Consider the following 13246-nt stretch of genomic DNA (forward strand, 5'->3'; position numbering starts at 1 on the left):
GACGGAGAGGTCTCTCTATCTGGTCCGCGTCTGGCGCTCAGTGGAAAGGGTCGCGATTAGTCAGACTCGAGTAGTCAGTCTCCGGTCCCTTTTAACTCAGCCATTCTCATCGAAATAATCGTGCATAAACTTCCTATCCCTTCCACGTTGTCTTGATGCCCCTTCTCCCCCGACTAGTAGTCACGGGCGCACGCTTCTGCTCCCCGATTCGCTTTGTCCTGAAATACATCGAAGCCTCGGCTCTCTCTCTCTCTCTCTCTCTCTCGCGCTCGCTTTCCGTCCTCGTCTTTGTCCTGCTTTCATAGTATCGACCCAATACGGTTGACCTAGACTCACTTGCAAGGAAGCGTACTCAACCTTTGACACTTACTCGCGCTGACGAAACCGGCCGCGATCGATAACCCGTCAAAACTAATTACGTACGTGAAAATCGCTTTGCCTGGGGGTTCGCTTCTTCTCTCCTTTACGTATATCTTTGCTCTTAATAATCATCTCTCTTCTATATTCTATACCGCACGGCACTTGATAATTCTTCTTGTAAGAGCACGCATGGGTAATTTCAACGATATCTGGAACACGGTTTTCGCTAATGCCAGCTATATTCTATCGGTAAATTGTTATTGGAGCAACTACTAGCCTGCACGCTGAGAGATGCCAGTATGCGTGTTGCGTGGGCGGGATATTTATACGATAAATAGAGAAGAATGAGTTGCGAGAGGGAAGGTTGTTTTTAGGGGCTGCTTCGATGTTCGCCGAAGCTTCTTTGCCGCATGCCTTTTCGATGAAAGGTTAAACGGGTAGCCATGAGTATATCGACCTATCGACCTATATTAACGACCACCAAGTACAAGCCACGAGCGTGGAAAGGAATATTACAGTAGCGCGGATTGTTGTACGCCAAGTCGCCCCTAACGCCGGCTGCTTGCCCGCGGCCTTACACGCCCTAGCCACAGCCCTGTTCGTCTGTCAGGGCTGTAACTAGGAGAAGAAGAAAAAAAAGTAATAGCCAGGGGGTTCATTTTTAATCTTTACGACATTAAGACGTATAAAGGAGATGAAACAGTTGTTATATTTTTAGCAGATTTATCGTTTCCTGCGAACGGTGTTTTAAGAACGAAGCAATAAACGAAAAAACGGATTGCAGGATTTTTTATAAAGCGGTTTCACGACGATACGATTCCTCGTTAACGGACAAATACCGCACTATTTTCAGCGATTTTTATCGTTCCTCGAATTTATCACACTTTTTTTTTTTTTTTTTATTCCTCCTTCGATCTTGTTTTCTCGCAAATAACGCGGATCGTGTCTCGACATCGCGATTCCGTTAAGGTCATTTTCCTTCGTTGCTATTCGTCGAAAGGGATTTCATCGAGGGAAAACGATCCCCTCGAGGAAAACTTGCTGCCGGTTCGAACAAACGTCTGTCGATTCCGTCGCCGGTACTTCTTTTCCCTCACCCTCTTTCGATCTCAACATACATACGTTACTGGCCTGTCTCTCTCGTCTCGATGGATTTAGGGAATATTGAAAATATAAAGCTCAGGATTCTTATTGCAACTTTTACGATTTATATTTCCAATCAAAATTTTATCGGTGCCTTGTTTTTTCAAATAAAATGTAACAAACGGGAGGGTCAGACTTTTCTGTCAATTAATCTTTTTTATTAATAAAAGCGCGAGAAAATATTCAAACCGAATTTGCAAATACATTTAATGTATTCGTTCTCGTTTCTCTGCTCCTTCCTGTAACGTACCAATTTTTTTTTTTTTTTTTGCTTTGAGTTACGGCCGTTAGAAGGGTGAAAAATGGTTTCACAGTTCCGTGGTCCGGATTGCCCGAGCCCTGTAATTACTTGAGATTCGATCGTGCCGGGGCCACGTGCCGCGAATTTATCGACCCCATGATATACACTTCTTGGTGAAAACTTGACCAGGAAGTATGCGTGTAGTTTCCACGAGGCAGACACCGCTATATGTATCTACCGTGTGGCTGGTACGCATCATAGTGGATTAAAAATAACTAGACACGTGTGTGAGACTAGCCGAGCGTGCGCGGTGTCCAGAAATAAAGCAACGGGCCGACGATTAACTTTTTCGAGGCGAAACTTTGCCGCTGGTTAATGCATCGTTATACCCGCCACCCGTGTACACTCCTTTTACTCTTCCTTGCGTATCCTCGTTGACAGATATATCGTTATCTTTCTGTTAACAGGATGCCACCTTAGTTTATTTTAACCACCGCTCTTCTACTTTTTCATTTTTTGTTTTCTTTATCCAATTCGCTACTGTAATACTAATCTTGAAGACATCAATTATAATCGATAATTTTTAGATGGAAAAAATAATAGGCTTTCCACTTTAGCAGAAGCGTATAACGACGTCGAGAGCCGCGAGTCCTTTGCTCTTACATATTCGAAACTTTTCTATTTGTAAGTTTGCGCGTGCCACCGACAGTTATCGCGTCGGTACACCGGATTCTCTATTTTTCATATTTCTTCGCCTTCGAATCTCCGATCGTAAAACTTGTCGCCGTTGAAATGGGTCAAAGACGATGCCACGGGAATTATTCCAAATTTCTATAACCTACAGCCCTCTATAAATTCGTTCTAAGATTCTTTCTCGTTTATTTTCCCCCCCTCGGGTCGTTCTTCGTTACCGTGTTCGTGAGATTAGCGAAACGAGGAAAGGAATTAGCTTAATTTATTTTCATTGACCGCCAGGCGATAACGAGAAACAGATAGGAAAAGGCTCGTTTGTGCGTTTCACACGAGCCTAGATGAGCGTTAAATTCTGATTGACCGATACAGTCATCTGGAATAGCAAACACCGAATGATTCACCGCGACAAAGCGTTCGTGATCGAGGATCGTTAGAGAAAAAGGTCGTCGTTAGACGTGATAAAAGTTGTTCGGTAACGAACTACTGAATACCATTTGATAACGTGACTCTCGTAATGGGCTCCGGAATAATTGAACGAAGGCTAATGTAACATCTTTTGAATCAGTTGGGAATTGTGTACGAATAAGTGTATGGGTTATATAATATACAAATATGTCTGACCAATCATAGTTTCGTACTACTAGGATTTTATAGAGACATAATTATACAATTTTTAATTATTAAATGTTGTACGAATAACAAAGTCAATTCAATTCAAATCTTCCCGCGTAGCGATGGTGGTCCCCCCGCAGGCCTATATAAAGGGGCCTGTTGCCCTGCATCGTCAGTCTCCTCCCGACCGCCAACAGGGTGGGGCGGAGGAGATTTACCATACTCGATACCACCGTGTATTATTTTATTATTCGAATATAGCGCAGACGAAAAATTGCGGAATGCTAGGAACGAAAAAGTATCGGTCAGTCAGTCGGTGCCAAAAAGATTTCTACTCGTCGACTCACTGTCTCGTCTGCTGATACTTTGGCAATACTCTCGCGAGCGCGCAGACACTTAACGGGACTGTCTGCCAAGTTTTTTGATTGGCGTAAATTATTGTAATCTTTCAATGTTTATACATCGTTGCTGGAATAAACTGTGCACGAGGCTCGATCGACGTTATTCAACAGCGTTACGCTATCGCGTATAACCGTTTTGTTTGATATCGTATTCGAGAGTGCATCAACACTGACCAGAAAATCAAACAATCATCCGAGAAAAATTACACAGAAAATTGACTGGATTAAATATTTCGTCGGTATCCCGAGAATTTCACGCGAAAATTGGGTTTAAACAAATTCGTGGAAACTCGTAAACACAATATAAATAATTGGAGTATGACTTCATCGCTCGTTTCGTCCAATTGCCTTCAACGTTCGCTATACGCGTTATATACTCGTACCTAGTCATTTATCGAGTCTTTTAGAAATTTTCGAATATTTTTCTTTATCCGATGTCTATCGTGAAACGGTGTGTATGCAAGTACTTGGTTTGCCTATTGCGAACGATGTATAGAACGCAGCAGTGTCGATGAATGATCGATGATACCGACGATTATAATCAACCAACGAGCATTCTAATATACTCGAAAGAAGCCGTGTAATTACCTGACACAGATGTTTTCAAGGTTTCCCCAGTTCGTAGGGAAGATTAAGCGGAAACTATTCCATGAATCTCCATTGTTCGTTACGATCCACGATCAGTTCTTCTCTATTAATAATATCGATGAACCGTTTATACAGTTATTTTCCTTAGACTTTGAGCTTTCGTTTGATACGGCATAAGTGGTATTTTCTGATAATTTTATTTCACGAATTTAGGTCAGACTATTTACAGTGTCGATAAATTTTTAGGCGAACCCTCTCGGTCCTTCCACGGTTAAATTTCACTTTTCACCGTTCCACGTGTTTTATTCTTTGCTAAATGGGTTAAATTATCTAAATTGTTCTGGTCGTTGAAACGATCCGCGGAATAAAGGGGAAACAACACGTCGTCGGTTTACGTTTACCTTCCGACGCGACGTGTGAAGAGCGTCGAGGCTTTAAAGTGCAATTTCCAATACATCTTGAGGCCTCTCTGGCTGCACTAGTGTCCTTAACGTGCACATAGTTGATACGGATCGATAACTGGAATTATTTTTGCACTGTCTTTCGTGACCCATTTTTCATCCACGCTTTACCACTAATTTCAACGAGCTTCATAACCGTCGTGCACTATGTTAGGAATTTTCATGAATCCGTCATGACCAGTACGCTCAAGGAATCTCACCCCCATTTTTATTTTTTTTTATTTTTTATTTTTATTGCACTACAGTCGCATCCTGAACTCATAACCTGTTATATAGAAGACTAACAAAGCGAAATCAAGGACGCCGCTTATTATTACTTAAGGGCTTCGATACCGATCAATACCGTATAATCCAGTAGCGTACTACGTTTATCTGCTCGCCTACAGAAAATTCAAATAGTATTTTTTCTCTCTCTCACTCTGTTGAATCGAAAAATGAATGAATTATTCATGAATGTCAGGTGAATTAATTTCGTACCTTAGCAGGTGGTTATAAATTATCCTATGACGACGCGAACTCTATAAATATTACACCTGGCAATTTGCTAAATTCTCCAAACTCTTGAGAATCCTTCTTTGTTAATGAATTCCTGTCCCTGAGAAATTCTTATTAAATTCTCTATGCTTCTCGGGGATTAACCGATATATAACATACCTCCTGCTTCTTGGGAATAATTAAATATGAAATATTCTATGGACTTTAGCGAGGATTTATCAAACGGCATCGCGCGGTTCTACGATACAGAACCTTCTATCCTTAGATCGAACGCGTATTTCTGGCTGATCTGAAAAAAAAGGACACAAAGAAGCAGCGCAGGTTGAATAAGAGGGCCCGTGTCGTGTCGGACGCTTTTAATTTCCTGTTCATTGACGTCTGATGTGAATTAACCTTATTGCCGTTTAACGGTTTATTTAGCTTTCTGCTCTAATCTTAACCGGCGCATTAAATCGTGCATAATGGTGTCAGGATTGTTACGTTCGTGTTCGTAACACTTTCGTTGCGCTCGTCGCGTTATGTCCGTCCGGTACACTTGACGCCTGGCCTGAGTATTTATACAGGCGCGGCTGTGCGATGGCTTCAATAGGATGTGTTCCATCGGGACCGATATTAAATTAATATTATCCATTAATGCGCGCGGTGTCGGTGACGCAGGAGAGTTCTTGTTAACCCTGGGCTTGTTTTAACCGGGTTACTGGCAACTGAGGACGAACCGAGTACTTAACGCGACTGACTGACGGTACTCTCTTGCAGAATACTCGATCCCTCCCTCCTACATCCGATTCCCACTGATCGACTATCGACGAACGAACGAACGAGTCGTTCAATCGTGGAAACTTGCATTTTCTTATCTTTCTGTGTCAAAGGTTAAGAGGAAATGCAACGTGGGGGGAAAGCTGCGTTTATCCTTCGAACCGTGCGTCTTTCGACGAAAGGAAAGATATGAAATAAAGATAAGATATATGAAAATTTGTCGAAACTAGAACTCTGGACGATGGATAAATTCACTTAGATTTTTGGGGGTTCAGGTTTTTGTCGTCGATGATAATGCGAGCCACCACCACCGCGTATCGAGCGGCGGCCATCCAGCCAAGATTCGTGACGTAATAACACTCTCCATGCATCACGATTCAGGAGTACGAGATATCCTGCTTCTTTTTCTCTCTCTGGCTTCTTTCAGTGAAAAACCAAATATTTTCTGATCTGATTTTCAATAGCCAGATTAGGATATCTTCGTTTGCATTTCCATTGTAACAGGGATAAATGATTCACGTTAGCGCTGATAGGAATTTGTACGACAACATTTGCACAGCGGAGAAAGTTAAAATGGTACACGATAAAAGTTCGATGATTATCTTCCAAACAGAATGAACAAGCGGATTATCTATCGAACGGAAATAGCAGATATAAAATGTTTTGGAATTTTTCAAACGATTAAGAAGCTAAATAATCATACGGTTGGTTAATTTCCCAATGAACCGAGGATGTTTCTCTGTGTCTACGATCATATAAGCAGGACCGATTTTGGGCGTGGACGATGTGGGCGATGGCCCAAACATTAGGGCGGCCGGGTAAAAATAAACAGCCCACCTAATCTATGGAAATTTTAAAATACATTCCATTGCCTCGTCTGCCAATCCAGACGTACGTTCCTCTTACGCGTAACCCACCGCAATTTTTATATTTCTATAATATTCCTGCCTTTAATAAATTTACTCTTTTCTAAATTTAAACAGCTATTGTACATAATAGCCTGTAATTTTGCAATTTTGCAATTTTGCAATTTTCAATGTTTTTAAATATGTTCGAATAATTAAAGAAGAAAACTAGAGGAGGATACTCTTGGAACATGTACGGTACTAGCTGCCATCTTGGTGGTAGAGTTTTCGTGAAACTTCGTACGAAACCGTGGAACTTCGGTTCCTCGTGTCGTGCCAAGCCCGTACCATAGTGATCCATTCCAATAGGTAACGCACGATTCCGTGTCACAGATTGCAGCTTTCCATTTGTCCTTTTGAATAACCATTAAATATCCGAGGACGATCGAAATTGTTGCATCTTTCGGCTACTCGTGTCCCTCGAATTCCGAATATCATTCCTGGGGAAAAGTCGAGCGAGGGTTGGACGGATAAAGCGATAAACTTTCGTATCCCCGATACTAGCGGACTTCCGATCGCTCGCGCTCCTTTGAAATAGGATCGAAGGGAACATCGAGGCGGAATAATTTGATTAAAATGCTTGGATACGCGCGAGTGAACTCGTGTGTTCATTGCTGATCGGTATCCTCGCCGATGCGATGGTCGGCTTAAATAACGGAAATAATTTCGTTTTCCAACTGGAAATAACATCTTCGTTTCTTTCCTAACCTGTTTTTCTTCGGCTGATCGATATACGTTAATAGTTGCCAGCATAGAATATCGTATGTATCCACGCCCACGAGCGTATAAAAACAATGGCGAGGCGGTTAAAACGCGGCAAGCCTATTAGATTGTCCGACAGGAATTCTTCGATTACGTATTCAGCCGTGAGCGAACTCTCCTATCATTGAACAGAACACGATGTACATTGTGAATCATAAATGTCCGTGTTCGAGGCGCATGCCCCTTCTACAGAACGATATGTGTTCGACAGTCGAGCTCCTTTCAACCTTCCCCAAATATCTTCCTTCCTTACTTCCTCTACAACGCGAGTCAATATTTGCCGTGCTCTTAAGTGGCCTGTAGTGGGAGAGATTCTACTAGAGTACCTACTCCTCCGTCAACGGATTTTCCATTAATGATGTACGTTAATGAGCGTGAAACAATTAGGTTTCATATCGAGTTACCTTTAATTAGAAAATTAAAGACCGCCCCCGCTGCGTTACCGTTTCAAAAATTCCCGCCAAAATAATTCACCTGTTATTTTCAAGATTAGATTAATTATAATCTATGTATACTGGATATAAACGAAGAAAGTATAAATTGTTCGTTCGTTCGTTCGTTCGTGTCGTTCGATTCACAAAGGTGTTCGTTCACCGTTTCCACGAAGGCCTCGCGTTTTGCGTGACGAATACTAATTAGCGGTGTAATATCACAATGTCAGCCGAGTTGGCATTCCTCGAACCGCTCCTCCTTTCAATTATGACGCCCGTTACATTAGAATCTACCACGTTATTCTCATTCACCGATGAATCATTTCGCTTCTAGCTGGATTCTGATTCGAACCTAGGTACACTCGCGATCAAATCAGGATTTAATATAGAACTAAAAAGTACGAATAACAAAGTAAATGTTAATTCAAATTTTTCCGCGTAAGCGAGCGGTGGTCCGCCACAGGCCTATATATTGAACCCTCCTGTAGTACCACTGCCACTTTCTCCCGGGATGCCAACGGGAAAGGGTGGAACCCCGGGAAGTCAGATTTTTCCCGGGGAAGCCTGATTTGATCGCGTGTGTACGTTCGTAAATTTTTCTAGTCTCGTGCACACGTGACCAACGTATCATTATACCGGAGGCGTTACGATTTAGTAGGAGGAACCAGGTGCAAATTGCCACATCTCGACGGATTCCGCAAATGGCCTTACGAAAGAGGAGGAAAAAAATAAGAGAATTTTTTCTTAGTTAATTTTATTTTTCTTTTTGCAGTATACGAAGAGGTGATTGCTCTTGTTGGTTATTGCTCAAGAATGAAGTAGCCTAAAGCTTATCTCTGTTATCAAGAGCAAATCAATTAACGATCTTGCCTCGAATGAGATTGTTAAATTCGTATTATTTATTCCGTAATGCGTCAAACGATGGTAGATAAAAAAAAAAAAAAAAAAAGGAAAAGGGTAGCGTGATCCACTTTATCGCTCGGTGTAAATTTAAAGAAAAAAGGTTACGGTATGCGATTCGCTCTCTGAGGATAAACATTTAATGGACGATCACAATAAAATGATTAAGATACAAGTTAGCAATAATAAAAGAAAAATACAATATAGAAACTTGGCTGTGACGTTCCTTTCTTTTTTTATCGCACACGTATTATTTTGCTTCCATTTACGTCGCCGTTTTTAATCTGGAATAGTATATCAAATGTTTGTCTTTCTTTACGATCTACACTTGAAGCATTACATCGCTCGAATTAATTGCGGCATCACTTGCTCACATGATCTTATCAGCAACATTTTATGACAGACGTTTCGGTAAAATGACTGTATTAACGTACAATATGTTACAAATATCATTGTACGTTGTAATAAAAACAAGTGATTAACATAGGTAATTAAGGAACGTGGAAAGTATTCTTGGGGGTCTTAATTAATTAAGGTTCAATCCGCTCCTGCGCCCAATGCATCGCGTACGTAGCCACGTGGCCGGCTGGTCTACAGCGAAATCAATACATAAATCGTTTCAACTATCGTTTCTAGCATGGTTTGGAAACATGCTATTCGTGGTATTCTCACGGCGTTTTCCCGTAAAATTAGGAAAATTAGGAAAATTTGAGTTGAATTCGGTAGCCAGACATTGCCAGGCGGTGTACCCCCTTCTGATCTCTTTCCCGGTTACTCGTCGAGCGCCGCGGCTACGTTCAAATATATCCGGAGTGTGCTCTCGTTCCTTTTCGCCCGCCTGCTCGATTGACGTCATAATACGACAGCGTGGAGCGCATTAGCGTCATGAACGTTTACACGATACTTTACTTCACCACGTTATCAATCCTTTTGGTTTATAACGGGGCGTACCGGTATCTTGAAATCTGTCAAGCTTATTATCGGTGGCTGGGAGAAGGTCGCCGCCGCCGCCGTCGTCGTGGAGGCGCGCGCCATCGGTCGACTGTGTAAATTTTTCACCGCCTCCTCCCACCCTTGCCTTCTGTCCATGCCGTTTGCGCGAATTCGTTCACTCGTCTGCTAGCCGTGCATTCGTCAGAATAAGACGCGTACGATTTTCTAACAAAGTCTTCTTTACACCGGTTCGTCGCGCGGTGCTATCAACCTTGAATTTATAAATATTCGCCTTTCTGTCTGTCTATCCGTCTGTCTGTCTTTCCGTCTCCCTGCGCACGCGCCCAGTGTAGTTTAACAGAGAGAGAGAAAGAGAGAGAGGTAATATGCAAATACCGAAAATGCGGTGAGATTTTTCTTTTTTAAACTAACCTGATCCGTGACACGGTTAAAACCTCTGCAATCTCTTCTTTTCTTCGCAGAACAAATGTTCGTTTTTTGTTTTTTATACAACAGACAGACAGACGAATATTTATAAATAATAGGACTTGGGATTGACTCTCTGTAGTGATGAACATTTATAAGCTGAAAATCGAACGTGCGGTGAGTAATTTCAAGGATATTTTTCTCTTCGTTAAAATCTACCTTTTTCGAGTGCTTTTTTTTTCTTCCCTCGCGTGGTTCGTCAGTCAGAAAAGACTGAATAATGAGAGCGTGGAATAGTGAATGAATTGTGTGTGGCTCTTGGTGACACGGTCGCGTGCACGCGACTGCATATTGCACGAGTAATTGCACACGAACGCTCGCGAGCTGTAAATTTCGCGTGTTACGCTGCTTAATTGTCACTTCTCATCCCTGAGGTCGTCTCGTTCGAGTTTTCTCGTATCATTAAAACGAAAGAGAAAAAGAATCGTTATTAAAAGGTTCGATCGTGATTGAAATAACAAACATGTAGATATCGATAACATTATCGATGCCAGTACACTCGTTGAAAGTGGTGATTCCGATTGATTAGAGTTATCAGTCATTAACATACTTCTGTAATAGTGGTTTCGTAATTGAGAACTTTAATATACTCGACGGTGATTCCCGATAATTGTTATATCATCGTTGCATCTACATTTCATTTGCAAATCTGAATCACGATTATTTAACAGATTTAAACGGAAATCGCTCGACTCTCTTGCAATTCGATGACGTCTTTTATTATCGAGGAAATCCTATCTTCAAAATTACATCTCGAGCAACGAGCACTTAGACTGAATTAGAGGAGGAGTAATGGGAAAAGAAAGATTAAATTTCTTTCTCCCCCTCCATCCACTCTTAGGTTTCTGGATGTATTCGGATTAATCCAGTGTTCTTGTCTCTTTCGACGTCAACGAACGAACGAATCGAGCTGATTTCCTTGTGATTTAACGTCTTTTTTCCTCGGTATCAAGAATACGAACGACTGTTTAAAAAGAAAAAAAAATTGATATTTATACCCTATGTATGCTCTAGCATGCATGTATGCACAATGTGCCTAAAAAATTGGTTATAACGAGGATGGACCAGACAAAAGGTTTTTCAGGTTACAAAACGTACAAAGTAAGCCATTGTATGGAAGTTCGAGGGGCTGTGTGCTTCCTCTCAAATGGGCATACTTTGACCCTTAGTTTCATAGATGCAAAATCAATGACGAAGCATTAACCGATAAATTGGCCTTTTAAGGGTATCCGCGGTGTAGAACCAACTAGCATTTTATTTTTTAAACATATTACATACTTGTTGTATCGTGTCTGTTATATTTTATTTTAAAAAACACTGCATCAAGTGGCGTGGGTGGTCCAGTACGTAGGGCGCTTGCCTCCTAATCTCGGGGTTAGGGTTCGATTCCAGTTGGATGGATGATGCGTTTTCGGTTTTTCTTCGATATCCTTAATGTTCATTAAAATATCTTCATTATTGTGATGCAAATTCCAATTAAAATACGAGTAAATTAATCCTTTCTGTCGTAAAAAAAAATATAATTAAATTGAATCAATGCAGCAGGTAGAGAGGAGGTGTGTGGTGTGGTTAGTAACTGAATTTACTCAGTGTAATTAGGATAGAAATTCTTAAAGGATTTTTGAGATTGATTTTTCTATGTCACAAAACATTTAATTCTAATGTGATACGTGTCTGTAAAATCACAGAAATAAATGCGGGTCAGTATCAGTATAAATACCGTTGGTTACTGCTGGCACGTGCGGTCATGGCTGATCCCTGAAAGGCGGCTAGGAGGAAGATACAACAACACGGGATCGACGGTGTTGTAAATTCTTTAAGGGGGTGAATCCAGAAATAAAAGACGGTACACGGTGCATAGGAGAACGTATACGGGGGGTGTGCTTGCTGGTCTTCTTCTATCTGGTTCGAACACGTGAAACACTAATTATACACGGGCCTGTCCGTGTAGCGAGCAGCAAGTTGCATCGAAATAGAGCGATTTTATCCGATTCACTGAAGACTGATCCCGTGAGGCATTATAATTAGAGGCCGAGGAGTTATTGTTGGACGTTACCAGTTCGTAGAATTCCCGGGATTATTGATGGATCGATTGTCGTTAACACTTGATTGGCTACAGTTATCAATTTTTACGAAACACAAATGTCATTACTTCATCTCCTTCTGTTTGAAAAAGAAAAAGGAAGTTAAGAATTTGTTAATCCAGGGATCGTGCGGGAAAACGTAGGAGGAAAAAAGCGTAGAATTAAATGTTAAAACAACGTTGCCTGAAAATAGGGGCAGTTACCACCTTTACGCTTAGTAAGGCAGTAGTTAGTCTTCCCATCAAATCAGCTTCTAATTAAGGAAGCCCTCCCCTGGTCAACAACTCCACACGCATCGTGCCTCTATACGTGGAGAAAGAGAGAGATTACTCGATTTCTCTGAGCTCTTTGCGTCATTAACAGTATGGTGTGAATAACCAAGGAAACGATATTGTAGTTTAGAAAATTCTTCAACGTCATTCAGACAACAGTCTTATAAAACTGTTTAAATTACAAGGAATATGACGTGCGAAGTTATATCTGAAAGTAGTTGGAATTTAATAAGTCGATAACGGTGTGAAAGCAAATAGATATGAAAATAAACGTATCGCGATAAGCGTAAGTAAATTTTTATTTAATGGTTCAAACAGTTGATTGGGAGTAATCGAAAGTTTGATAATAAGAACTCGTTCGCACTGTTGGTGTCGTTTCTGCTCGTTGGAGAGTTCGAATGGGTGTAAACAATAGAAGGAAATCCGCGTGAAAATACGAAAATAGTTGGAATTGGATGGTAAAAGGGATTTCTTCTCTCTTCAATTCCCTCGTCTCTTGCTTTGCCGCTCTGTTTGCTTCGTATCGACTGTTGTGTGGGGCCCTTCAGTTCAATCAACAATATCGACACGTACTACTCTCTCTCCTTCGGCACCGAAATATATAGAACAGAGAAAATATCACTCTTCTCCACGCGGCCAAGGAAAATGGCCTCTGACCGCTTCAAACAATTCCTTTCAGTTAAACGACGCTCTTTAAGTACGAGAGGCTGTTCGAGTGAGGAA

The 13246-nt window shown here is 41.3% G+C and overlaps 1 protein-coding gene across 16 annotated transcripts in view; it reads left to right on the forward strand.

Moving 5' to 3' along the window:
* Positions 1-13246, forward strand: part of LOC114872172 (plasma membrane calcium-transporting ATPase 2) — a 52419-nt gene that overhangs the window by 6197 nt on the left and 32976 nt on the right. The window contains exons 1-2 of one of the 16 annotated variants that reach the window (XM_029179068.2): positions 9848-10062; positions 10164-10284. The exons of 14 other annotated variants lie outside the window; for them this stretch is intronic. The gene's annotated coding sequence lies outside the window, so the exon portion shown is untranslated. Of the gene's footprint in view, positions 1-9847; positions 10063-10163; positions 10285-13246 lie in introns of those variants that run through there. One more of the 16 variants, XM_029179069.2, reaches the window with a different exon arrangement.

The sequence above is a fragment of the Osmia bicornis genome, chromosome 16, assembly GCF_907164935.1.
Source record: "Osmia bicornis bicornis chromosome 16, iOsmBic2.1, whole genome shotgun sequence".
Taxonomy (NCBI): Eukaryota; Metazoa; Arthropoda; class Insecta; order Hymenoptera; family Megachilidae; genus Osmia; species Osmia bicornis.